General features: G+C 35.1%; 1 protein-coding gene across 5 annotated transcripts in view; it reads left to right on the top strand.

Annotated features, from left to right (window-relative positions):
- The window catches only part of CACNA2D1 (calcium voltage-gated channel auxiliary subunit alpha2delta 1), a 495461-nt gene that overhangs the window by 319892 nt on the left and 150469 nt on the right, over positions 1-25100 (top strand). The window lies entirely within an intron of this gene.

The raw sequence follows: 25100 nt of genomic DNA, 5'->3' as shown, positions 1-25100 counted from the left end.
GTATTAACAAGGGCAGAGCCTGAGTGAGAATGCTGACTACAAATCCTGCCAAGTACAATCTGTATCTCTGAGGACCACCCATGACCCAGAAGGCGGGGCCTTTGTTCACTCCTAGTTCTGTTCCTCCATGTTCACCATTCTCTAACCAGTTTGTATTCTGCCTTCCCACATAAGTAAGTAGTAAGAAGAAAGGACCATTTGAGATTTTTAAAGCTGTGTTTCTTCTATTACCCTTTATTACAGAGGCTATAGACTGAATTGGGTATCCAGAACTCTCTGGGTTCCGGCCAGATGGCCTAGTTCAAAGCTAAATTTTTGCAGTTTTTTTTTTTTTCCTTTGTAAATCCTTTAAATTTCAGGGCATTTTCTCACCTGTAAAATAGGGTAAAATGACTAAACTGATTTGAGGATAAAGTAAGTTCATACACTTGTTTTCATAATAGTGCCAACCTAGTAGTATAGTAAGTGATATGTAAATGTTTCTTGTTACTGTTTATTACAATTCAAGTTTATTTAAGCAGAGCGAATTAAGTACAGGGATTAATAATATAAGTTATAATTTATACTTTGGATTTCCTGTGAGATTATTGTTTAAAAGGGCATTTTAAATGCATGTAAGGTTCTTTTTGTAACATAAATTCCAACTTGATCAGATTATTCACTCTGTTTTTAATTTTTAAAGTACATATTGTTCCTATCAGTTGTTTGAAGATATTAAATGTATGACTTCTCACTATTGATCATAGAAACAGAATTGTCTAGGTAGTTTCTGTTGTTACATGAGAATTAAACATAATCAGACTCCCTTACAATCCAGCACTATTAATTCCAAGTCCTTTTAGGAATTACCTGGGATTTAGTTTCACATATTTTTTTTTAACTTCAACCATTATGTACTTTGTAAAAATAGTTTTCTAACTGTGTGCTTTTTAAAAGAAATATCTTGGTCTTTGCAACTGTATTTTTGTTATTTTTTATTTTTTATTTTTTTTATGTTTTACTGTATTTTTGAGAGGTGGGGAGGAGCAGAGAGAGAGAGACACAGAATGCAAGGCAGACTCCAGGCTCTGAGCTGTCAGCACGGAGCCCGATGTGGGGCTCGAACTCACAAACCCTGAGATCTTGATCCGAGTCAAAGTCGGACACTTAACCGACTGAGCCACCCAGGTGCCCCATGACTGTATTTTGTAACTATTACAACTATTTAGACAGTACTTAGCTATATGATTGTGTTTCCCATTTTTAAAAAAATTACTTCATCTACCTTATTTCAAATTTTTCATCACCTATTGTTTGTTGGGTATGCCAACAAAATAATCTTACTTTAAGATTATATCTTTCTATTGAATTCATATTAGAAGAACACACTGGCTGGATATAGAACTTTTGAGTCACAATATTTTTCTGTTAGTTGTCTGTGGATATCATGGCACTGTTTTTTTTGACCTGTATTACTGTGTTGAAGAAACTTGAGGCCAACTTGAGTGTTTTCAGTTTGGTAGAAAGCTTTCCTGATTGTGTTTCTATTTTGTTGTCTCCTATTTGGGGATTGCCTTCCTTATTCCTGAAAATCATTATCCATACCAAGAAGATACTCAAAGTCAGTGATTTTGTTTTTAATAATCTTTGTAACACTTTAAAATATATATTAAATGAAAAACTTGCATGTGAAAGAAATGAATGCAAACACTACTATGACTGAAACAAATATGACATGAATAGAACCCTGCCTACTTAATTCCTTTTGGTCTGAAGGGAAAGTCTTCTTTTTGTCCAGTTTCAGTAGTCAAGAGGGATTCTCTGAGCAAGTTCATAGATTGCTGCCATTCCCAAAGGAAAGAAAAATAAGGTTAACAGCATTGTGGTTTTAATCTCATGTGGATCTAGCAGTTTGGGGAAGTGGGATGCGTATTTTGGGGAACTTTGTCTCACTGCTGATTCTATCCACTTCCCCCACGTTTGGTATGGTAGCCAGAGCCACTGGTCTGTTGCACAGCTCTTTGCAGTACATGGGCACCCTGGGCTAGTATAAGCTGGGAAGAGGAGGGCTTGAGCATACTTACTGATGTGCATGGCACAGGAGATGCCTCTATATGGCCTGGAACTTACTTCCTGCTCTGGATGACACATGAGATACCATTTCAGATCCAGTATGGCATAGACTCCCTATACCCCACTGAGTACTCAGTGGCTTTCTCATCCCATTTGCCATCCCTTCATATATAGAAAATGAGGCTCTTCATACTTTCTCCCACTTATATTCCTATGAAGCAGTCCATTTTTTTCCACTCTGTAGAAAACTTCCTTGCAGTTCAGATGGTCTAATAGGGATTATCGAGAAATCCTCAAATTGTTCATTAAATACTCAAGGAAGGATATTGGTACTTTATACATTTTTAAAACAGTTTTTTTTCCCCTCTAAAAATCGTATGCCATGGTGGCAAATTTTAATAAAGCATACTTATTTAACATACAAAATAGAAGTCGCCAGCACTCACACCTCTTGTAGCCAATCATCATTAACAGTTTGGGGCCATAGTCCTATTGAATACCTTGAAATGAAGAAACAAATCATCCAAATGAGATTTTCCACTTTACTTTTCAACTTGCTTTTTCTTCAACTTAGAGACTCTTGTTATACTATTAGAAGGCTGAAGACAAGAGAAAGCTTTCTCTTCAGGAGATTACCCAGAAAAATAAAGACAAAGTGACTTTGCTTAGTTTTTCAATGAGGTGATCTTTAAGAAATACGTGAAAAATATTTTTATCGTTTTTCCATAGATAATTAGCACCTAATTCACCTGTCTAGTAAATTACCTTATGCATGCATTTTGTGAACAGGGGTCCAAGGACTCCACAGTTGCGTTGGCCTGGTTAAATACTAACAACCTATTTTTTGTTTGTTTGTTTTTTTGAGTTTAGTAGTTGGTTGATTCCATGCTTCCCTTTTAAAATGTATTCTCTAATTTATTTACTGTAACTTTGTTAATTTTGAAGAAGGGGACCCTGAAGCACTCTTGAATGAAAGGTCATATTATTAAGAATGGGATCAGACTTCAAATAAAGTCTAATTCCAATCTTTATATTTTTAACTACTATGATAAATGAAATTCCTGATATTTTACTTTTGAGTTAATTTTAACTTTGTTACTTTGGGAGTAAGAATTGGGAGACAGAATTGTCCATTGGAGTTAAGATAATACGCTTTGCATGATAATCTTTATTTTCTTACTCTTCTATTCGAAATTTTGTTTTGTTTTGTTTTAGTTGAAGTCATGTAGTTTAAGTCTTCATCTCTTATATACTGAAACAGACATGAAAAATGACACAAAGGTTAACCATAATTTTTTTAAGAATACCGTGACATGGTACACCGTTTTTTGTTTTGTTTTTAGTATTCTACCAAAGAGGTTTTAATTTTATTCATGTTTTCCTTTCCCATTTAGAATGAACTATTTGTACACATCTGTAGAAGATTATTTTAATTAGTCTCAGGGAATAAAACATACTTTGATTTTGAAAATAAGATAAAATATTTAAATAGGTGTTTTCAGAAATCCTAAGACCTATTTTGGAATATGTCATAATTAAAAAAAAAAAAAAAAAAGAAGAAGCTCTGTCTTGCATTATTTGGTTAGTCTCATTTATCTTAATATTGGCTTCTCCTCCTTTGCTGAAATCTCATCAGGAAGATGCTGACCTTGCCTGGCCTGTAGTCTTTTAAAATTCATATCCCATGTTATGAACTGTGTGAGTAAATGACACAGGAGTAAAATCAGAAATGTCAACAAGATCTTGAAAATTTAATAATTACTGGGACTCTTCATGCAGCTCATCAGAACCTATCAGATTCACAGGATTGTTCTAGGTTTCTGAATTTAATAAATGTGAAAGCTTACTTTAATTGAAGGCTTAGCTGAAGGAAACAGCCACTTCTTTTACTAAGACAGTTGTGTGACTATATTCTCATAAGGAATCTTCTGTTCTAATTTCTCAAAGGCAATTACTTTTTAAAGTCCCAGGAATTGAAATGTGATTATCTTTGCTCATTGATATATTTAAAGTTTTAGAGTGGTACATTTAATTAGAACCATATCTGAAAGTGTTCACTTTTGAGAATTTCACTGGTTGGTACTTAGATTTTAGAGGGCATTGAAACCATACTTGATTTTCAGATCTAATTTATCTGTTGGGCTGGTAAAAACACAAACATAGAAACTAGGAAAAGAAGGACTATTTAGACAATGTGGTTTTAATCACAAAAATTTATTAATTTTTTAAATCATTTTAGATGCAAGTATAGGGAATGTCTTCGTAGGATGCTCGATAGTCATTTATCAATAGAAATTCATATTTATTTATAAAATTATTACGGTTCTAAAAGACTATCCAATAACAGGGAACATAGTAACCACCAAGATGCATAACATTTTCAGGCACTACATACTTTTGTCCTAATCTTACGTTGTCATGTAAGCAAAGAAATTACTTCCATTTTAGGAATTGAAAAATAAAGTTTTATCACTAAGGAGTATCCATTTTGATAAAAGAAGACACAATTTTAAGGAATTGTGTTGCCTTTTAAAGTCTCCTATGCTTTACTAATTATACTTCCTTTAAATTGAACTGCTTACAATGACTAATAATGGCATTGTAATGTATCTTTTTTAAAATATTGACAGAGGGGTGCCTGGGTGGCGCAGTCGGTTAAGCGTCTGACTTCAGCCAGGTCACGATCTCGCGGTCCGTGAGTTCGAGCCCCGCGTCGGGCTCTGGGCTGATGGCTCGGAGCCTGGAGCCTGTTTCCGATTCTGTGTCTCCCTCTTTCTCTGCCCCTCCCCCGTTCATGCTCTGTCTCTCTCTGTCCCAAAAATAAATAAAAAACGTTGAAAAAAAAATTTAAAAAAAAAAATAAATAAAATATTGACAGAGAGTGAGTGAGTGAGTGTGTGTTTGTGTGTGTTGGGGAAGGGCAGAGAGAGAGAGAATCTCAAGCAGGCTCCCCACTATCAGTGCAGAGCCGGATGCAGGGCTCGAACTCATGAACTGTTAGTTCATGACCTGTGCCGAAATGAAGAGTTGGACACTTAACTGACTGACACACGCTCCCCTGCAATTTATCTTGATGTTGATTTCTTTTATCTTTCAAAATATAGTTGCAGTATCTCAAATGATGCCAATATAAACATTGGAGGAAAAAGGTATCCTCCCTTTGCTGATAATTGTAGAACTAGCTTTTCACAATCTCTTACAAATTTTGACAACTAATCCCTGCCAAATATGGAGATTATGTAATTATAGAATGCTGATTAATAGTTTACATTGAATAGTTTACATTGTTTTAAACTGTTTTATAGATTTAGAAAGTTAATATTTTAATAGATTGGTATCCTCGGAATAAATAAGGCTGTCTGACTTCACAGCTCTGAGGGTTGTAAAGATGATACATCCCACAACCCAAAAATATTCATAGAAAAATGACTATAATACTGTAATATAATATAAAATAAGAAAGAAAATACAAAACAAAAAGAAAGATAAATTAACCTGCACTTTGAAAACCTTCGTGGCTGGTGTGAGGGAAACAAAAGAGAGGAGGCTTGTTGGAAAGTTGTAGGACGACTTACACTATAATGGAATCACTGCTATGTTTTGGCTCAATGGAATCTTTTCTGCATGGGGCCATTGTATATGCTCACATGGATGGTGATTACAGTAGGGTATTAATGAACTCTTGTCATATACTGTATTCAATGTAACTGGCAATAAGGCAGCAGAGGAAAAGGTCTCTTATCTGTAGGCAGCCTGACCTAGAATGAAGCGAAACATTCATAAGCTTATTTTGGTATGGAAAAGCCAAGTGCTGTCTATAGGTGCTTTGAAGTGACAAAAAAATACATTAGGGTCAGTTGTGGGCACCTTCCAATGTTGTAAAACATCACTGATTTCTGCCACACCCCCACAGCCTGAACATGAGAGATGATCACCCACAATCCTGCAGTGAGAGAGAGAGAGAGAGAGAGAAAGAGAGAGAGAGACAGAGAATCAGTTGTGATCATATGACGTTTGGCAAGACATTGCCGTATTGCATTGATACATTGCAAGACATCACTCTTTCATCAAGTTAAAATTTATTATACACGTTTGTTCATCTTGCAGAATACTCACAGAACAAGATACTCTCAATCCAAGTTTTTACTTTATAATAAAGTTTACTTATTTGTTTTGAAAGAGAAGGAGAGAGTGAGCTGGGGAGGGGCACGGGGGGGGGGGGGAGAGAGAGAGAGAGAGAGAGAGAGAATTATAAGCAAGCTCCACACTATCAGTGCAGAGCCTGATGTGGGGCTTGAACTCACTAACTGCAAGATCATGACCTCAGCCAAAATTGAGTCAGACACTTAAATGAATGAGCCATCCAGGCACCCCTATAACAAAGTATTATAAAGTGTAAGAAAATGGATGGTGGTGACCCACATGGAGTCAGTGGTAGGCTAATTATAGAATAAATTGGAAACCTATTCAAGTTTCTGGCCAAAGATAATACTTCAGGCTGTATCATTTCTATAAAACTTTTGAGTAATAAATGCTTGGAAGTTTAAAAAAGGTTACTAGAACACATTAATATATGAAAAGAGTATTAAACCATGTGACTGCTTATACAAAATAAAAATTGCACAAAAAAGAAGTAAAAAAAAAAAAGATAATAGTACAGTCTCATGAATAATGTTACATTCAAAAGAAAACATTTACCAAGTAGTGATGAAGAATAATGCATGATGACAAAATACATGGCTTAGATGTTTGATAGTGTTATATAATATATCAATTGATGCATATTAAGCATTCCATAAAGTCTTAGGCCTTTGTTTATCTATCTGTCTATTTATTTATTTATTTATTTATTTATAATTTTGAAAGAGTGCGAATGGGGGAGAGATAATGAGGGGACAGAAGATCCGAAGCACTGTGCTGACAGCAGTGAGCCCACCTTGGGGCTCACACTCACAAATGGTGAGATCACAACCTGAGCCAAAGTTGGATGCTCGACCACCTGAGCCACCCAGGTGCCCCTTAGGCCTATTTTTATTAAAATGTAATCAAAATACCACTGCCAGCACCAAAAATTCTCCACATACTAGACATGGAAGTTATTTTCATAATTTTCCAAAACCTATCAACTAGAAGGTCATAGCAGACGTCAGTATATTATTAGTCTCTTTTAAGTTAAGAATAAAGTTGGGATTGGATGCCATCTTGGCTGCTATACAACATGACATTGGAGAGTGCACTCACCTCAGTAAGACAAGAATTGGAGATAAGCTATAAATACTGGAAGTATACAGTCAAAATTGTGTAAGAATTTTAAGGGAAGGAACTTAAAAGCTTTTGAGGAAATGAAGTCTTATTTTAGTAAGAAGGCTATTTATAATATAGATAATAGTAAGTCATTTCTTGATTATTAGCAATAATAAGAAAATATTATGAGAACTCTATCATACTCCATATAAGACCATTAAAAATTTTAGATTATATCTGAAATCTAGACAATAAACATGAGAATATTTTTCAGCATATTCTTTCCAAAAAGAATGTACTTTCTATTAACATCCCATTATTTTTTCCAAGCTCATAATTTTTTTAGTGATTATTGTAATTGATTCAGATTTTATACGGTTGGTGATTTTGATGATTATTCTCATTTAATCTAATTATTTTATATTAGTAGAAAAAAGAGTTTGGGGGTGCCTGGGTGGCTCAGTTAAGCATCCGATTTTGGCTCAGGTCATTATCTCAGGGTTCATGAGTTTGAACCCTGCATCAGGCTCTGTGCTGACAGCTCAGAGCCTGGAGCCTGCTACAGATTCTGTGTCTCCTGTCTGCCCCTCACCTATTTATGCGCGCTCGTTCTCGCTCTCTTTCTCAAAAAAAAAAATAAATAAATAAGCATTAAAATCATTAAAAAATGGTCTTAACCTTCAAATACCAGAATTCTAAACACTATGTGTAATCATGGGTAAGTGTAAAGTAAGCATTCATTTCACTGAGCTTCAGTTGTGATTCATGGACAAGAATACAGAGACTAAGAGAAGTGGATGCCTACCATTGAATTACTTGTTCAAATTCTTCATCTCAAAACAAATTAATATACTTCACTTGGTTATGGTGGGAATTATATGTGGTAAATAATGTTAGGAGTCTGTCAAATAGGAAATGCTTCCATATTCCTATGTTTAATATCCCAAAAGAGCAAAGTAATACAAAGCTGAATACAAAGGTATCATTTTTTTAGGGATTCAAATTATTAACATATGTTATCACTCTAAAGTATATCAGATTTAAGTTTTTATGATTAAAAATAATTTTAAGTTAATATTTTAACTGTTAGAATCAATAATCACATATTAGAGATCAAAACAAGCTTTCAATTAATTAGTCTAAATTTTGTAGGATGGTAACTCATTCGTGTTAAAATTTCTGGTTAGTCTACCATGACCTGACTTGAGAGCATCCATATTGACCGTCCCCACCAAGATGAGATTTCTCAATGCACCCTAGTGCTCTGGTGATTAAGGACTGTAGAGAAATTACCATCACTTCTAATCTGTTGGGGGTTTTTTTCAGAGTTACTGCTTCAGAGGTGGTATTTATCACAAATTTAAATTTGTGTAAAGATAAAATAATACACAATGTTTTTAGCAGTAATACGTGGTTTATGTTTTGTTTTAGCTAATTCATAAATATACATAATAATGTGTATATTAATGTAAAATGTATTTTTTCCTGCAATTCTGGAGGTTGCATCATTCCATACTCCAGAGTTGTGTGTTGAAAGACTACAAAAGTAAATGTTTTGAAAGAGCGGTCAGTAAAATGTTACTATGGTCATAATATAAATAAGTAGCTTTTGTTCCTTCTTCTAAAATGTTCTTTCTCAGTCATGGAATCAGAAATCTGATAAGGATACCTCTAAAAAATATATTTCATTTTGTAACAAAGAAAACATCCATTGTAAAAAAGAAAAAAAAAAAAAAGATTAGCTTAGATAATTAGCCTTGGTCCTCATTAGGAGTAGAGCTTTGAAATCGTAAGTACTCCTTAAAAAAGACTTTTTGAGGACATGCCTGAAGTACAAAATGTAGATTTCAGGATAGGGTAATTTGATCATATTTAATAAGTATGTCATAAGGAGACTCAGTTCCTTTCAGGTAGAGTTTGTACTCTATTGCCTTTTTCTCATGGTGTTTCTGAAATACATGTCTTTCATAGATAGTGATATAGTATTCAGTTTTCTCTTGGCAAAATGTAAATCACAGGTAAACCCAAAGGCCAAGCCTATAGTATTCTGATCGTACAAATACTAATCCTGTCACTCATTTAAGACTGTGGAGTAACAAAACAATTAGTAATAACAGTTACAGATTTTTTAAATTGCTGTGGACTAAATTGTGTTACTCCAAAATTCATACGTTGATATCCTAACCCCCAACATGACTGTATATCAGATAGTGTCTGGTAGGAGGTAATGAAGGTAAGATGAGCCTTTTCCAGAGGGTGGGGCTCTAATCTTAGAGGATTGGTAGCCTTAGAAGAAGAGGTTCTTACATGCACACACAGGGAAAAGGTCATGTGAGGACATAAGAGAAGGTAGCTATTTACAAGCTTGGAAACAATCCTTTCACAAGAAATCAAAAAGTCTATCACCTTGATCTTGGATTTCCCAGCCTCCAAAACTGTGAGACAATAAATTTCTCATTTAAGCCACCCAGCGGATGGTATTTTGTTATGGCCATCAGGGCTGACTTGAACACAAATTTATTTGCCAAGAAAAAACTGTGATTGTCTGAAACTCAGCATTTAAAAGAATAAATAAAACAAGCTACTCAGAGCTTAAAAGAATAAAAGAGATGCCATGAAAAAGTTAAGTTGGATATTTCACACTTTGTACTGAAATATAATGATTTAGAAATATTTGGCTGCTATATTTGGATTTACAGGGCCCCCCTTTTTTCATTTTAATTCAGAATCGTGATTTCTGTACTTCCCCTTGAAACACTTATGCTCTGGAAACCAATTAATGTTCACCGAACTTCATAGAAAAATAGGCTTGATTGGAAAGACAATGAATTTGCAATTCTAAGCATTTCTAGCAACAATTAGATTGATCATGGCGAATTCCCTAAGTTATTTAGTGGATATGCAGGCTTTGTAGATATAAAGGTTGAAATTTATGGTTACTGAAGTGTGGTTTTGCTTGCTTTTTGTTTTGTCACATTTAAAAGAGAATATTGTAACAACCTGATTGTCTAGTCATTTGATCATGGTCCCCAGTGTCCAAGATGGTGCTGACAAATTGCTTTGTTTTTGTTTTTGTTTTTATCAGTCTGTGAAGATAATATTCTGCGCACACTACAAATGGATTAAATTTTGAACACTCCGTTCTTGGTTCAATTTGCAAAGCATCTCAGCCCCTTTATTGAACTTGAGGGATATTTTAACCCATAATGATATTTGGAATTTTAAAGTTCCTAGATTTCACTAAAATAAAATTGTAAATTAGCTCTCGAGATAGCTTCTATTGCAAGGTTCACTCACTTCTTTAATATAAACCCATATAATGGTGGTTGTGTCCATATTACCTACCGTGTTATTGACAACTACTCATTATTTCCAGCAGAATTTTTCTGGCATGTTCTAAACAAAACTTAAGTAGTTTTACCCACTAGTTTCCATTTTATATGACTATATAATATCAGTGTCTCACGAGTGTATATTTCATTTAATTTACTTAATCTCTTTATTCAGAAAATTTTGTATGAATGACAAGTGGGCATAATACTTCAGATAAGATGTATAACTCACTTTGTTCTGTATGAATAATTTCGTTGTACAAGTGTAACATGTAGTTTGTTGTGAAAATCTAACTTTATTTTGTTAGCCTTCTACCCTTTCTCAGTGAATGACTGTGGATAAAGGTGACTTTCCTGGTGACTTTATAATAATAAAGTGGCCTTGGTCACTTTAGGTCATAAACAGGTTTAAAACTTTCAATTCAGAAATGTAAATGTGTTTTCTCCCCTAATAGTCGAAATTCCGAATTTGACTTAGCATTTACTAACTCTTCTTCCTTACCCTAGATTACAGCTAATGAAAGCCTACCCTAGAAAAGGGGCTGAGAGGGTAGGGCATTTCCTAGCAGCTCTCTGAATTTAACATCCACTAGGTACAAACAAGGAAGGGAAGGGAAAGAAGAAGATGCTTGTTTCTGGCCTGGGTGGCTTAGGGCAAGGCTGGATAGATAATGGGTCTTGTAGATAATTTAAACTGACTCTGTTTTGGGAAGACATTTTATGGGTTATTGAGACATTTCTTCCTGGGTTCCTTTGACTCTGTAGACACACCTCTTTTATACAATGAGAAAACTTAGAGCTAGTTGCTTCCATAACCCTGAGAAGCATTTTAGATTTGCCTCCCCAGAATCACCTAAGGTACTGTAGGAGAATCCTACATACTTCATGCATGCCAGTCTTAGCAGATGTTACCAAGTCAGTCACAGTTTGGGCATACAGTGTTGGATAGTTCATAATGTTGTAGCGTATGTCTCTTATACTGTATTTCATTACAAATTTTTTCTCCCGTTGGTATATATTTGGCCAAATGAAAATCCTGTGGTTCTTAGGAGCTATATGAATAATGTTCTCTAAGTTCTCTCTGAGTACTTAGAAAATTGTTTAAAAATTTTTTTTGTCAACAAACATGGTTAATTTTGATACCGAATTAATGTATCCCATCCAATAAGGCTGGCACCCATGTTTAGATCACGTAAATCCCAGCACTCAGTCTAGCGTGCATGTACCTCACTAAGGAATATCCTAGATTTTCCCATAACTTATTTCAGAGCTGGTGTTTATTTCTCAGTGTCCTTTTTTAAGGGAGAGATATTATACAACATATTTGTTAAATGTCCTTAATTTGTATTTGTTTTTTTCACATTTTATTGTGATCTCTGTTAAAATAATGTGAATTTTTTGTTTATTAATGAACAGAATATCCAGGAGTTTGTGAAGTATTGTAAAGTGTACAATTATTGCTCCCCTTTTGCTTACTGTTTAGTGGGAACTACAAATAAAAATTCACTGTCTCTTTGTTTCTAAAAAGAAATTTGAGAAGCAACATAGAAGGAAGGCATGAAAAGATGTGGATACAATTCAGTTCCTCTGTAAATTTGATAGCTGGAAATCAGAAGTACTTGGCTAGCTTTTTATGATGGGTATAACCAGTGACAGGCCATTCAAAGGTTGAAGAAGAGAGATAATGAAATCTTAAATTAGAAAAGCTTTCCAAACAGACTGACAGTAGTGTTCACGGCAAATGAAAAAGGGATTGACAATTGGAGAGAAAATGGAGGTCTGGAATTTGAGATGAGAATTTTTTAATCATCTGGCATTTTGCTTCATGTATAAAATCTTAGCAGATTTCTCCCTAGATATAAAAAGGCATTTAAAAGATCTTTCTAAAATCCTATTAAAAAAGAAAGATTTTGAATGGATTAAAGATTCCAAGACTCTTTTGTCTCCAGATACAAAGATGATATTTTAAAAGTTAAGGGGCTATGAGCAACACAAGAATTGAGATTGGATTTAGTCAATACTTACTGTCAGTAGAGGAAACCAAGTCATAAACAATTTTAATTTAATGAATAATATATGAAACTTTTAGAAAAATATTCCTTAAGGTATATAGCATTGTAAAGGAAGTAGCAAAGTTCTTGCTATTTGGTTTATTCCCGTGTACGAGTTGTTTTTATTCTGTTTCTTGTGAATCATAGTAACTGGAAACTGAGAAGTTCCTTATTAGCTCCCATGGACACTTGGGGTCCTTTGTCACATATTCTCCCAGTCTGGAACACAACTGAAGAAATATTTCATTACTACCCTTTCAGCCTATGAAGACCATTTGTTTCTCTACTTTGTTTATAATCACTGCCTATCGTTTGGAAATTAACAGCAGTGATTAGGTCAGGGGGGATATAGGACTTATGACCTTCCCCCGCCCCCCCCCCCCCCCCCCCCCCGCCAGGAGATTTACACAAAGATTTACACAGGAAGGCTTTATTATGAAAGAAGCTAATTTTGTATCTTTAATACTTGAAATGACTTGTCTATTGAATTTTTATGTTTTGTAAATCAGAGGGCATACTTGACCCATAGAAGAACAACCCCTTTCCAGAATCATCTAATTTTTTGACTTTTTTTTTCTTATCCGCTCCACCCTAAAGCGAAGAAACAAATGACAAGAAAATCTAGTGTTTAAATAATTTTTTAGTACATGTACGCCACCTTTTTCCATTTCTAATAGAAAGGTTAATGGAAGAAATCTTTTATTCTCTGTGTTTTTGTCATTTATTATTTGAAGTTTTTGTATTCTCAAATTTAAAATAACATCTTTCTTCTATAAAAACGTTTTCTCCTTTCTTTCTAAATGTAAACAACTTTTATGCAATAATTTTGCATATATATTAGTTATTTCTGGTATTTGGATCTTAAAATTCCTTTTTGTATTTAGCTTGAATTCAAGTTTTCTAGTCTAGGGAATAAAATACAATTACCATATTAAAAAACAGCCAAATTTTTCCATCACACTTATTTCTAAAGGATTTATAGCTGTTTGAAAAATAATTCCTGAAAGGGCCAAAATGTTTGTCATCAACTTAAAATATTATTCAGGATAAGGATCTTTAAAAATGTTTGAGAAATAGAAGCTTTTGTCAAGTATCTAATTAATAAAATTGAATGACAGCCCTCTATAATTTTAAGACCATTCAGGTATTAGGTATATAATCATCTTATTGCAGAATGCTATTTATTTCAATTGTAGTGAAGTCACTGCTCATACTCACTTGTATTTTACTCTATTACAGTCTGTTTTATAAACCAAGTCCTACTGTTAAAATCATATAAGTCTAAATTTATTGTCTAGTATTTATTCTCATGAAAAATTTTGAAAGATTTCCAAAGTAGAAAAATTGAGGAAGAAATCCTCTAGTGGTGGAGTATGGGCCTTTGACAGAGATGGAAGATGATAGCAAAAAGAAAAAATTAAGAGGTAGGAAATGTTTAAAATTATGAGAGGAAAAGGACAATAGTCTAGTGAATGTTCAAATAAGCCATCTTTAAACACAAATATAATAAACTTGGCATTTGTGAGAATATTATAAAGCATATCATAGTACTTACCTCAAAGGACTGTTAAGAGAATGAAAAGAGAGCACATAAAATAAGTAGATCATTGTTAGATGATTTGTTAAAACAAAATCTATCTTGGGGCGCCTGGATGGCTCCATCACTTAAATTTCTGGTTCTTGTTTTCGGCTCAAGTCATGATCTCACAGTTGGTTAGATCAAGTGCTCTGACAGCATGGTGCCTGTTTGGGATTCTCTCTCCCTAACTCTCTGTCCCTCCCCCACTCATGCACAGGGTGCCTGTCTCCCTCTCTCTCTTTCACTCTCTCTCAAAATAAATAAGCTCAAGAAAACTATCCTGCTATATCAGCAGCCCTCATTTTCCTAGGAAAACAGGTATATATTATTTTAACCTTAATCTAATGGAAATACCATCACCAATAGAAGTTTTCAACATGGTATTGAGCACATATACACATCCTCTTTTTCAATCATTTTTTGAGTTAAAAGAAATCACTGTTTTAATATTTAAGAAAACAATCAATTGTAGAATTATTCTAATATCAGTGAACTAAGAATTCATCGATTAGTTTCTTTTTATAGCTCTTTGGTCAAAGTTATTACAGTATTGTGAGTAGCTTGTGAACATGAACTTCAACAAATTTCGAGATAGGTTTTAGTATTTTAATGAGTAGATTGTGAGCTGAAACTTTGAAAGTACATTTTCTTTGAAGAACATTGTTTTTTTTTTTGTTTTTTTTTTCTTTTCAAATTATGTAATTTCTTCAGGAATAGAATTTAGTGATTCATCACTTACATGTAACACCCAGTGCTCATCTCAGCCAGTGTCCTTCTTAATGCCCCTCACCCCTTCAGCACTTCCCCACACCTAGCACCCCACCAGCAACCCTCAATTTTTTCCTCTGTATTGAAGAGTCTCTCATGGTTTGTCTCCCTCTATGTGAAGAACGTTGTTTTATTTATTTTCAATATGAAATTTATTGTCACATTGGTTTCCACACGACACCCAGTGCTCATCCCAACAGATGCCCTCCTCAATGCCCATCACCCACTTTCCCCTCCCACCCATCCCCCATCAACCCTCAGTTTATTCTCAGTTTTTAAGAGTCTCTTATGGTTTGGCTTCCTCCCTCTCTTTTTTTTTTTTTTTTTTTTTTTTCCTTCCCCTACCCCATGGTCTTGTGGTTTATTTACACAATGGAATACTATTTGGCAATGAGAAAGAATGAAATATGGCCTTTTGTAGCAATGTGGATGGAACTGGAGAGTGTTATGCTAAGTGAAATAAGTGATACAGAGAAAGACAGATACCATATGTTTTCACTCTTATGTGGATCCTGAGAAACTTAACAGAAGAACATTGCTTTTAATTTGCAGTCTCCTTTTATGTAATAAATGATATATTCCAGAGTTCTGCAGGTTTCAGTCTTTGAAGTTCAGTTGAGTTTACTAAACATACAATGATAAACAAAATATTTTGCTACCATAAGCCAATTCTAACGGAATGCGTAGAATTAACAATACATATCTGGGGATTGAGGTATATTTTACTCATAGGGTGTTAAATAGTTTCTATCTTTTCTCACTAACATTTATTTATTGTCTTTTTGATACTTGACATTCTGATTAGTGTGAGGTGATACCTTATTGTGGTTTTGATTTGAATTTCCCTGATGAGTAGCGATGTTGAGCATCTTTTCATGGCTCTGTTGGCCATCTGCATGTCTTGTTTGGAAAAATGGCTATTTAGGTCTTCTGCATTTTAACTGGATTGATTCTTTCTTTCTTTCTTTCTTTCTTTCTTTCTTTCTTTCTTTCTTTCTGATGTTATTGGGTGGTATGAGTTCTTTAAGTGTTTGGATATTATTTTCAAATATGATTTTCAAATAAGTTCTTGCATTCAGTAAATTGATGATTTCCTTCACGGTTCAGAAGCTTTTTAGTTTGATGTAGTCCTGTTTGTTTCTGCTTTTGTTGCTCTTGCCTTTGGAGTCAGATCCAAAAAATTGTTGCTGAGACCAATATCAAGCAGCTCACCGCCTGTGTATTCTTTTAGGAGTTTCATTAATTGAAATTTTACATTCAGGTCTTTAATTCATATTTTGAGTTAGTTTTTGTGTATTGTGTAAGATACTGGTTGTTTTATTCTTTTTGCATATAGCTATCTAGTATTTCCAATAGTATTTGCTTAAGAGCGATTCATTCCCCACTGTAAAATTTTACCTCCTTTACCATAAATTAATTGACCATATATGCTTGAGTTTATTGCTGGGCTCCCTCTTCTGTTCCATTAATCTTTGTGTATTTTTTTATGCACAAGCTTTTGTTTTTAAACACAAATTGTTGACATTGTCACATTTAGGAATAGCAGATAAAAGGGGAAGAAAGTGGGAGATTGATACTTTAATAGAATAAATATAAGAGAATTTCAGTTGAATCAAAGAAATGAAAAGCCTTTGCTTCAGATTGATTTGGAAGGCCAGAGAAACTGACAAATAATATAAAAGATTCTGGCTTCCATCAGTTTGATATGGAACACAAAGTGACAAGAAAGTACAGGCTTCTTTTAAAAAACATGAATAAGATTAATATCATAGAAAATACATTTCAGTAAGCCATCAGTGTCTATATCAGAATGGTAACTGTGTGTTTAAGATCAAATGGAGTTTATTACTTCTTAACCTGCGCCTAATTTTGGGTTTTATGAAATGGAAATTTAAAAAGTATTGATCCGTTTGTTACCTCCTGATAGGAAGTTTTACTGAAAGGTTGATTGAAATTTGGCTTTTTTGGAACAAAAATGTAATATGTTTCTAAGTAATTAAATCCCGCCACTCTTGCCTTCTGAGGAATAAGGGTGGTTGGCGTTCATGCATTCACAGCTGATGCAGATTTACATCATTTCTGGAAGTCAAAGGTTGTGAGTGAATTGCGGAAGAGAGCCACACAGTGATGGTGAGAAGAGCATGTTCGGCAATTTGAAGCGTCTTTATAATACATGTACGACTCCTGTGGTAGAACTTGATGGTCGTACAAGCCCGTGTAATCATCAAGCCTCAGTCTCCTGAGGCTCAGTAAGTGTAAAGGCACAATAGATTACCTCATCATTCTAAGGGAGACAGAAGGGAAATTGCTTCTTCTCCCAGTGCACAGCGAGTCTTAGTTGAAGTGTTATACATACAAGAGGTGCAGGCATTGTATCCCTGCGTACTTGATTTAAGTGAATAACTATTTTTAAAAGCAACATTTAAAAAAAAAACTGGGTTAGAAGATAATAGGTTTTTATTGGTTTCAGTATCTTTACATTATCTCTTGATGGACTGTGAGGCATTCATTGATACATCGAATTTGTATTTGGTGCATTTATTTAATGCAGATGTGAAAATCATACTTGAAAGGCACATTTTGCTTTTTTGGTAAATGAAAACAAGAGAGAATAAAGCCTTCTGCCCACTGATTATTTTAATGGGGAAAGATGTTCTTGTTTATCAGAGTTAGGTCCACGTTGTTTCCTTTTGGGAGTCTCTCTTTGCGAAGTAAAGCTTCTTTGATACTTAAGGACCAATAGAGCTTCTTGATGTCAATAACTAACTTCATTCAAACTGATGGTCTCATTGTTATTGAAACAGTGACTCCCCAATCTGATTCTTCCATGTAGATATCATAGCTAAGGTACAGATTCATTTCTCTATTTGCCTCCTGAATAACCCTTTTTAATGGTATCTCACAGGCACTGCCCCCCATTATGCTTAAAATTGAATGCATCATGCTTGTCCCCAAATATACCCCCTGACTTAATATTCATATCTTTGTAAATAGTGATATTTGGGCCCAAGACAGAAAGCCAGGACTCCTTTTTACCCTTTTCCCATCATGTCACTTTGATCTGCAGATTATTTCTCCTAATCATCTTTTAAATCTCCTTACAATTCCCCAGGTCCACCACTTTTTGTTTTTATTTATTTTTATTTTCATTTTTTGCTTTAGTCTATTGTTACTCCTCACTGGCTTGATGATACTAGCTTTCTATCTTATCTTCTCCATTTTCATCTGTCTTGCTTCCAATGCACAGTCTTCATAATAGCTTCTGAGGGAAGTATTAAGTGCCAATATGTTTATTTTGCACTTCAGCTTATAGGTCTCTATAATTCTCAGAATAAATATATTTTGTTGTTAGTGTTCTGGATCATCCTAGCAGTGTGTCCCTAATCCTATTCCTGCCACTGTTGTCCCACATGCCTCTTTCATTCAACCATTTTGAATAACATCCACTGCCTGGAATGCCTTTTTAAAAAAGAAAATAAAACAAAAACAAAAACAGACAAGACTTCTGTGTCCTTCACAGGGTATTCCCTGAATCAGCCACCCAGCCTTCCTACCACCTCTCCATTCCTCTTTTAAATCTTGTGTGCCACTTGGGGTGCCTGGGTGGCTCAGTCGTTTAAGCAACAGGTCATGATCTCACAGTTCATGGGTTTTAGCCCTGTGTCGGGCTCTGTGCTGACAGCTCATGGCCTGGATCCTGCTTCAGATTCTGTGTCTTCCCCTCTATCTGCCCCTGCCCTGCTCGTCCTCTGTCTCTCTCTCTCAAAACAAATAGAAAAAAAAAAAAAAATCTGTGTGCCACCTGCTCCAGGAACTCTTGAGTGACCACCACACCCTCCTCTGAGTCTCTAAACATATACTTAGCTTCATAGGCAAGTTGGCTGTTGCTAGAGTCTGTGATGCAGAAGCAAAATTTGATCTAAGATGCTTTGATTTATCTCTCTGTCTTCTCTATCAGATTTAGAGCAACTGGAGAAGAATTTTCACAATTTTTTTTATTTTAATTCCAAGAGCCTAGTCAAGGTTTATTAATAAATGTTTTTTGAATGATTGAATACAGTGCTGGAATTAGACCTGCCCCTCTCTAGGATTTCATTTATTACAATAAAAGTGCCCAAATAATTTTTAATCTGTCATATATTCCTTTGTGCCTTATGTAATTGTTTGGATATTTTAGTGTTACAGGAAACTGTGAGTTTTTCTCCTTGAAACATCGTACTAGATCATAAAGCCATTCTATTGCCATCTGAATTTCCAACTTGTCAGTATCATTAGTATCTATTGTTTTCATAGAATGCTTTATGGAGAGTTCTTTGTCTTTCATGTCTCAGCTTAAAATATTTCTTCAGACCGAATATTACTCAAAGCCTGATGTAAAGTAGCCACCTACTCCGTCTCTATGACATCCCCGTTTTAATTATTTAAAGAGCACTAAACAACACTGATAGGTTATTACTTATTCAGGTTTACTGTGTGTCACTTCCCCTAGGATGTTAGAAGGCCTGACTGGATGACCCTGTAGCTCTGAAGAAAGTGTTGGCTAACTATAACCCACTGCCCTACTACTTATTTTTGTAAATAAAGTTACATCTATTTTTCTATTTTTATTTGAGTCTAGTTGACACGCAATATTAAATTAGTTTCAGGTGTACAACATAATGATTTGACCAGTTTATACATCGTTAGGTTCACTCTAGTGTAGCGTCCATCTCTTCCATACCTCACTGTTATAATTTCATTGACTGTATTCATCATGCTGTGTTTTTTTATTCCCGTGACTTATTCATTCCATAATTGGGAGCTTGTATCTCCCTCTGCCCTTCATCCAATTTTCCGAGTCCCCCTCTCCCTCCCTTCTGGGAGCCATTGGTTTGTTCTCTGTATTTATAAGTCTGATTACGTTTTTTGTTTATTGATTTATTTTTAGGTACTATTTTGGAGTGAAATCATAGGGTATTTGTCCTTCTCAGTCTGAATTAATTCATTTAGCATAATATCCTTTAGGTCCATCCATGTTGTCTCCAGTGACAAGATTGCATCCTTTTTTTTTTATAACTGTATAATACTCTATTATGTGTGTGTGTGTGTGTGTGTGTGTTTGTGTGTGTGTGTGTACCACATCTTATTTATCCATTTGTCTACTGGTGGACACTTAGGTTTTTTCCATATCTTGGCTACTATAAGTAATGCTGCAATAAACATGAGTGCATGTATCTTTTTGAATTAGTGTTACTAATTTTTTAAGGTAAATATCCAAAAGTGGAATTATTGGATCATATGGACTTCTGTTTTTAATTTTTTGAGGGGTCTCCTATTGTTTTCTGTAGTCCCTATAGCAATTTAACATTCCTATCAACGGATACAATGCTTCCTTTCCTCCACATCTTCTTCAAAACTTGTTATTTCTTATCTTTTTTTAATTTTAGCCATTTAAATTAAGTTTTATTGGAACACAGTCACATCCATTTGTTAATGTGTTGGCTCTGATTGCTTTTTCCCACAGTTTGAATGTGAGTAGTTGTGACAGAGACCGTGTAGGTCATAGACCTAAAAATATTTCCTATCTGGTCCTTCAGGAAGAAAATTTGCCAGCTTCTACCCATGAGCTTCACTTAGTGCCTGACGCAGAATAGGATTTCACTAAGTGTTTGTTAGGTATATGTTTGATAGAAAATCAGGTGATTAAGAAATGGAGCAGAAAAATTGGTAGATACTTAATAGAAACCTTCTTAGAAATATTGGTTGATTTAAAGGGCTTCCTAAAAACTGGGCTATGGTGTGATATTGGCTCTTCAAATCATCTATGTTAAAAGCAGTTGATCGATTACAGAACTTGAAGTGAAGCCAAAAAGAGGACCAGAATGATTGGACTCCTCCAGTTCAGATGATGATACCATTCACCTACCACTTGGGGTTAAAGGGAAAAAAAGGAATCATTGGATCATTTGTACCTGCTCAGAATGTAGCCTAATGAAGGATGAACTGAAATTGTTTTACCCTTTACTGAAAATTACCTCTAACTTAAAAAGGTGACCTAACACATGAGAATCACACATATTTGTTTACGGTTTCATTTATTTCTAACTATTTTTGAGTAAACATGTTAGTCATTACTGGTCCCTGAATGCCTATTATGCATTAAACATAGCATCATTTTCATTTTCCTAACAACCCTAGATATTCTAGGTGTGGTTTTCTCCAGCCTCTACCTGCAAAACTGTAAATGTGCATTAAACACAAAATGGTCCCATCCTATTGGGACCACTGTATTCTAGGTATTGGAGGAAAAATAAATAACGTACAGTCTACCCTAGTAATGGACAGTATAATAGGCATGAAAATAAACAAAGATAGTGAAACGTGGGAAGCATGTGATAGAGGTCTATAGAAAAAGCTATAGAAGAGTGGGGAGATACACATTCTGCTAAATGAGAAGGAGGTGGGGTGGGAAAATCAATAAAGAGAAGGTGATGCTCTCTGTGTTAAGAGAAAAGGAAGAAGGTTGATGAGTGGCCATGGTAGATAAAGTCCTGAGAGAGAAGACAGTATGTGCAGTAACATGGGAGGGAGGCATCGGCACTGTTTCCTCTGAGAAAGGAGCAACTCTCATTATAGCTTGGGCTTATGGCACATACAAAAGCAATCAAAGGGGAAGTCGGGCGGCTGGGAAGAAGACCATCTAAGACCAGCTTTTATGGAGAACAGCTGAAGACTTTTCATTAGGGTGGGCATTTGCCAAGTAGAACACCGTGGCAACAGTGGGAAGAATGGGTTAAAGTGAGCTAAAATTTGAAGCAGGGAGACTATTTGAAAGCTATTGCTAAAGTCCTAAGTGGGTATAGTCATAGAGTCAGAGAAGTTACGAAATACCTAAGAGCTAGCACCAACAAGACCTGGTCATTTACTATCTTCAAATTCCATTTACCAGCTTAAAAACCTGTAAGTCATTTCTAATAGTTTATGTGCAAATTATTTGTTTTGATTAGGTGTTGAATCGTTTATATTTCATAGCTATGTCAGAATAACTTGTGGTTCTTCCCCAACTGGACTTCAATAAATTTAAACCCTTGTGGGATATTAAGCTATAAATGAAAACTTAAAACACATGACTTATTAAGATAGAAAAATAATTATTTATTTATTTATTTTTAAATTTTTTTTAACATTTATTTATTTTTGAGAGACAGAGAGAGACAGAGCATGAATGGGGGAGGGTCAGAGAGGAGACACAGAAACTGAAACAGGCTCCAGGCTCTGAGCTGTCAGCACAGAGCCGGATGCGGGGCTCGAACTCCCGGACTGCGAGATCATGACCTGAGCTGAAGTCGGCCGCTTAACCGACTGAGCCACCCAGGTGCCCCAATAATTATTTATTATTAAATTGTTTGCTGAGTAACACAGCAGCCAGGGCTGATAACTATGAATTTCATGTGTCAATAAGTATATCACGTACATTAAAATCTGAAGCAATCATGCTCAGTATGTTGTAAGCATCTTGAAAGCTGGCAGTTGATGTATTTCATAAATGTCTGTTTGTATAAATAGCAAAATATGTACTACATGCTCTGTATGTATGCGCATAGGCACAATTCTCTATTCATGAGCAACCACAGACCCAAGGGTGTTAATCTCATGTCTTAAAAATGATCTTAGATTTCATTCACAACTGTGTAAGTAACAATCTAGCTTAGTGTCTTAGATATGTTTCGTTTTGTTTTATTTTCACTGTGAAGCAGTGCATGGTGTTTAAACCAAGGGATTTCTCTTCTCCATTATAGCCAGCCAGTACTGCTTACTACGTTTCAGTGCATCTGATCTTTCCACCTTAAAATCACCAGGCAGCTTCTTTGTTCTAAAACTGGTTGACCCAAACCCTGAGGTACCAGGCAGCATGTGCCTCATTGACGGTATCACCCTATTCCCTAGGAACCTTGTTATCCTTCTTCTTCAACCGTATCTTGTTATTTCAGCTTCGATACTTTTTGATCCTTCTTAGTGAATTCAGCAGTCCAGATTTACATGGTAGACATTAAATTGTGTATGCAGTTAGACAGTCTCAGAGCAAAGGCCACGGAATTCCCATGTCTCATTTGGTCTGTAATTCTCAGCCGGAGTTTCCTTTCAGCTTTAACAGAACTGTGTATTCATAACTCCATACATACATGTGCATTTTTGCCTCTGGTGCGTATATTAGGTCTTTCATATTTTATTCTACCAGAATTCTAGTGTGTCTGGGCTATATTCAGCGCTGCATTCACCAATGTGGTTTGATTTCGGGACCACTGGGAATATCCCATTGTAAAAATTACCTCCTCACCAAAATCACATGGTACACTGAATTATATCATTAGATTTATGTTTTTTTTTTTTTTCAGTTTGTATTCTCTTCTAATAATGCCAGTGGTTTTGGAAAAGTTAACACACTGGTTTCTTCATGAGACTTTACAACAGGAAAGTGAAGTAGTGTCTTTGGCCATTCATTTGGGGTCGAGGTAAGAGAAAACGTGCCTTTAGGAAAGGGGAAAATACCAGGTTTTAATTCCTTATCTAGCATCTTACAGCTCCATCAGAATTGTTCCATCAAGATAGTTCTTAAAAAATATCTTTTGCATGCTGGATATTAAGAGCTAAATAAGATAATACTAATGATAAGGGCTGGTAATATTTATTGTGCAGTTACTAGGTGACAAACAGTGTTCTAAGTGCATGTAATCTTCAACACAGCTCCATGAGGCAGATGCGCTGATTATCCACATTGTACACGTGAGGAAGATGAGGTTTGCAAGACGGGGAAACACTTTCCCAAGGTCAGGTAGTTTCTTCTGGCATCACAACATCAGGCCTATGAGTGGGAAGGCAGTCAGCAGGAATAGCCTGTGCCTACACTACCTTCATTTGTATACTCGATTCATAAATGGGAGTTTCAAAGGAAAGGGTACCACCAGGAACATAATCTATTATATGCATTAAAAAAATAAAAAAAAAACTCAGTGTGAGGTCTTGTAGATTTGCTCTAAATTGCATTTTAATTCTCACATGGCTTCCAACTCCACTTGAATGGCCTCGGTTTATTTTTATTTTTTGTAAAACTCCCATACTTTGTTTCACTTTTAAAAGTTGAAATAAAAGATGTTTAGAGCGTTTTTAGTTATTTTCATGTGTTCAAAATTTAACAGGCTCTGTGCTTCCTGAAAGATAATACTAATATATAGAAACAAATATTTAACTTTTTTTTTTTTTTTGCAATTTAAATTACAAATAGTTTAATTTTTGATAAAAACACCTTTGGTGAAGTAATATCAATGAAAGCAATTGGAATGTCTTCTTCAGGTAATTACTCTGAAGTCCCTGGTTTCTATTTACAAATTAATGCAGTGTTTCCAAAATTAAAATTAAAATATTTCAACCAAATGATTCAAATGAAGAGTATCTCATCATTCGAGAGTTTCTTAATAAATTAGAAGGAAGGTGGCTTCATTATGGAATCAACTGAATTACAGTCTAATTGCTGTATGTAAAAGAAATGTTGCTGTTCAAATAAAAGAAAATAACTGATAAGACTAAAATAATAAGCTGAGCTGTAAAAGAAAGCTTTCATCTGTGCAAAGCAGCTAAAAGACATATGCACCATACAAGTTGTGTGTTTTTATTTTTGTTGATGTTTGTTTATTTTTGAGAGAGAGCGCAAGCAGGGAGGGGCAGGGAGAGGGAGACACAGAATCTGAAGTAGGCTGTCAGCACAGACCCCAATGCGGGGCTCCAACCCACAAACTGTGAGGTCATGACCTGAGCCAAAGTCAGACACTTAAATGACTGAGCCTCCCAGGCGCCCCACACCATAGAAGGTTTTAAACAGCTAAGGAGAGGATTGTAATCTTAGCCGTTTTTGACTGATTGCCTTTTACTCATAAATTTAATTGACAATCACATCAATCCTGCAGATTATCTAAGGATCCTTACTGCATTTGTGTGTTGTTTTGTTGTTGTTGTTGTTGTTGTTGTTGTTGTTGTTTTAGATGAAAACAACAGAAGCATAAGGGGCTAAATGATTAGTTATAAGTAGCATGTTGTGCC

Source organism: Panthera leo, chromosome A2, assembly GCF_018350215.1.
Source record: "Panthera leo isolate Ple1 chromosome A2, P.leo_Ple1_pat1.1, whole genome shotgun sequence".
NCBI lineage: Eukaryota > Metazoa > Chordata > Mammalia > Carnivora > Felidae > Panthera > Panthera leo.
The sequence above is the reverse complement of the archived record's forward strand: the minus strand, read 5'-3'. Positions and strand labels throughout refer to the sequence as shown.